Source organism: Lactuca serriola, chromosome 1 (assembly GCF_051521515.1).
Source record: "Lactuca serriola cultivar US96UC23 chromosome 1, Lser_US96UC23_V15, whole genome shotgun sequence".
In the NCBI taxonomy this organism is placed as follows: Eukaryota; Viridiplantae; Streptophyta; class Magnoliopsida; order Asterales; family Asteraceae; genus Lactuca; species Lactuca serriola.
Window position 1 is genome coordinate 142,172,268 of NC_136408.1, and position 4,236 is coordinate 142,176,503.

General features: G+C 33.1%; 1 non-coding gene across 1 annotated transcript; it reads right to left on the reverse strand.

Annotated features, from left to right (window-relative positions):
- Positions 1–3,559: 3,559 nt before the first annotated feature.
- LOC145080687 (small nucleolar RNA R71) lies at positions 3,560–3,666 on the reverse strand. Its single transcript, XR_013695278.1, has one exon. It is a non-coding gene; the product is annotated as a small nucleolar RNA R71 (small nucleolar RNA).
- Between the last annotated feature and the right edge of the window lie 570 nt (positions 3,667–4,236).

Below are 4,236 nucleotides of genomic sequence, written 5' to 3' on the forward strand. Positions count from 1 at the left end.
CTAATAATCACACCGCACCGCAAATTTACGGTTTTTGAAAAACAGAAAACCTGACCATCGGTTTTTATTGCGGTTACGGTTTATCGATTGCGGTTTTTTATTTTTGCGGTTAATTTTAGTTGCGGTACGGTTTTAGCTCACCTGTACTTCAAACACTATAATCCATATAAAGTACCTTTTAATTTAATTATGGAAAAAATATATCTTTTTTTTTCTGGACTTGCACTCTGTCAAATTCTCTCATTTGTTAAAGCTACAAAAAGTTGATTTTAATGGAAAAAAAAACCATGATCCATCTTGCATTTATATTTTCTCTAAGTATCCACTTGCACATGTGAGGAAACCTTCTATTTCTTTTCTTCTATGTTGAGGGTATAACTTTTTAAACAAAAGTAGTTCTTGCATTGTTGATGATGTGCACTCAACATACCTAGTCAAGACGTTTCGAAAGTCTCTTGAAGGGTAAAATGGTCATTTACGTCTTTGTTCATACAACACATCTTGTAGAGAGACATAGTAAATTAAAAGAATATATTGAAATGGTAAGTTATTTAGGAATCATGCTCGTGTTCAATGACAATGTCAGCAAAGAACTCTGTAGGATTGAAAATCTATGATGAAGGAGTATAAAATATAATTATCAAATCTTTTTAACTTAATTTTTTTTTATAAATTTACTAAAATACCTCCAACCATTCTGATGATCCTACTGGTTCCTATGATGTCACCGCACCATTTTTGCTCTGTAATATTATGATCAAAATCAAGTTACACTGTTTAGAAATTAAATTAGAATGTCTATTGAGGATCCCAAGTATTTGTGTCTATTTTTATTTTAGGGTATGATCATCAAACACTACTTATATACAGTTAACAAGATAAGATTATGAGCACTATTAAATCAATAGAATATGAGATACACAAAAAAAAAATAGTGTTTTAATGGAACACTTATTTGATAAAACCATTATACCTTACAAAAATAGAAAATATTATATAAAACAGAAAATAGAAAATATTTTGTTGATGCTAATAGTATGGTATCTTATATTTTGTAGAAACCTAGGGCATGGAATTTACAGAAAGTGCAAGTGTGGTTTCAATATGTAATTTCAACTAAACATTTTATCTGTTTCATTTACCGCCTCACTTTTGTCAATTCAAATAGAAACACGATGACCTACAAATACCTGACCCAAATCACCTTTGCATGGCTTCCTCTCAACCTTGTATTGTGGTGATCCACCAACTTGAACCTGAAAACCAACCAATGAAGGATCAAAGAAAGTACTGATATTGCCATATTTATACATATTTTTAGGCAATATTTAATTACATTTTAATTAACATTTTGGTTATTTGCATAGATAAATGGTACTTATAAGGTTAATTTATATTTTGCAGCAAAAAAGAAGACATTTTCAAGAAAATGGACTAAAAGCGTTAAAAAATGGAACTTTGGAGGATAAAGGCTTGAAAGATGAAAATTCCATAGAAACATGTTCTCATGACGTGAGTTAGGACTTTCCAGAAGATAAGTATTGTGAATCTAGAGTTCTTGTCAAACATGGATAACAACGATCTCACAATGTGAGACATCTTTGCTCACGGCGTGAGTACGAATATTTCAAAAATTATATATATACTTTGATCCCTACGGTTTGAAAAGGTTGGCTGACTTAGAGAGGTTCCAGAAGTTGAAAATCAGAGAGTTGGAAGGCTAAGGAATTGGTTTGAACACTAAGGAAGAAGAAGTTCATAATTCGATTTTTACTTTGGTACTTTAAACATGTTTTTTATTATAACTTGTTTGTGTTCATTTGTTAGAATGAGTAGCTAAATTCAGCTGCTTCTGGTAGCTAGATGAAGCTGGAACTCATGGTTTGATTAAATAGATTTTGACTTTTCTTTTTGGTTAATGTCTTGTATTTGATTGATTATACCTAGCAGGCTTGATTTGATAACTAGATTGCTTAAACTTCTTATTATATGTAGTTAGTGACCATTAATCTGCATGAATTTGAATACCTAGTAATTTAGTGAACATTAGATTATTAAAGCTAAGATCAAACAAATCTTAGTTAAGTAACTGAATTATTGAATTTAGTTGTGCTAGAGAACTCATATTATGAACATAATTGTGTTTGTCAACTCAATCTTACATAGATCCAATTCTATTTAATAAATTGATTATGTGTTTAATTATATGTGAGCATACATAGCTCTACATGAATTAATTGAGTATTAGTAAATTTGGAATTAAATTGCTAATAATATCTTAATTGGTAACCAACAGGAATTGTCATAATTAATTTATAAACCATTGAGGGAAAGTGGATTCAAACTAAAAGAAGTGTTTTATTAATTTGATAGTTGTTGATAAATTGCGTTCATCTAAACTTGCAAAATTAAATAAAAACCATTACTTTGCTAGAATCTTAGGTTAACTTCATAGTAGTTAGATTAATTAATTAAACTGTTCCCTGTGTCTGACCCTGACTTACTTACACTACATTACAATCCGACTAGGTACACTGCCTAGGTACAATTTTGTTAGTCAATTTAGTTAGGTTATAAATTTAAAATTAGGTGTAGCTATTTGCACGCATCAAGTTTTTGGCGCCGTTGCCGGGGAACGACCATTTTAGATATTAATTTATTTGATTTAGGTTAATCGATCCTTTTTGTGGGATGAAACCTGCAAAAAGTTATTTTTTCAGCTTAGCATTTTTTTGTTCAGAACTGAACTCACGACGTGAGTTTTCAAGGCTCACGACGTGAGTCCAGTCATTTTTCTTTTTTCTTTGCTTTTCCGTTTTTGCTTAGTTTTATGTTTTTATATTTTTTTTTTATTTTTTTTGCAGTAGTTCATGACCGGAGGTTCCAACACGCCTTTGGTGCCACCATTTGAAGATCCAGAGTCGGCCATTCACAAAAAGACAGATAAGAATGCAATAGTGAACGAAACACCGAAGAAGTCATCTTTCAAAGATCTCAAATCAGTCTTTGGAAAGAAAAGAGGAAAGAACGTGGGAGAATCTAGTACATCATCAGAAGAGAAAAGTAAATTAGAGAGCATTGAACAAAATCCAAACCAAAAAGAAGAAACCGAATACAATACCGAGCCCGAATTCGAACTAGAAAAGAGTGAACCCGAAGATGAGCCAGAATACGAGATGGAAAACATTGCGGATATGTCCATGGGAGCATACAATAAGTGGATAAGAGATGATGCTGGTCCCGGTCTAGTACAACCTACAAATCCCGCCACTGTAACATTCAAGTTGAAAGGACACATTCTTGTTGCACTTAAGGATGTACCATTTTTTGAAAGGACCATGAGGATGTTTACAAGCATTTGGATGAAGTCAATGACATTGCGGAATACTTTAATGTCCTTAATGTTCCAAGAGAAACCATGTAGTTAAGGATGCTTCCCGTTACTTATAAGGGAGTTGCAAGAGACTGGTTGAAGGCACTTCCACCTGTTTCAACCACTACTTGGGAACATATGAAAGAGCAATATTTTGAACAATTCTGCACACCATCAAAAATAGCTAAACTCAAGAAGGCAATAGCTAACTTTGAGAAAAATCTGGGTGAATCACTTTATGAGGCATGGGAGTGTTATAAAGGGTTGCTAAGAAATTGTCCTCAAAATGACCTTAACATACAACAAGAAGTCTCAATATTTTATGATGGTGTCAATGTCATGAAAAGGCAACTCCTTGATTCTCAAGGACCACTAACTAAGAAAAATTTGGGGGAAGTCAAGGAGTTGGTTGAAGAATTCGCAAAGTATTCTCGTGAGCACCGCAATCCAATAAATGAAGGAGCTAAAGGAATTGGGGGTGGAAATTCTGAAGACATGGCTGCTGTACTAGCTATGCTTAACACCATAGACAGAAGAATAACCAAGATGGACCAGTCAATTCATGCTATTATAGTTGGATGTGAAAGATGCAATGGTCCACACATGACAAAATAATGCCACTTGGATGAGCATGGAAATAAAAAGGCTCAAGTTTGCTATTCTAGTATGGATAAATATGATGAAGATTGGAGAAAACCCAAGAAGGAATGGTTGCCATATGAAGAGTACAAGAAGCAAAAAAAAGAAAATTATAGGTATATAGGTCGAGGCTTCTACCAAAAGGAACAACCACCATCCGAAAAGAAAGTTGACTTAGAGAACGTGTTAGCTCGTTTTATGGAGGCTTCTTAAAAAAGGCATGA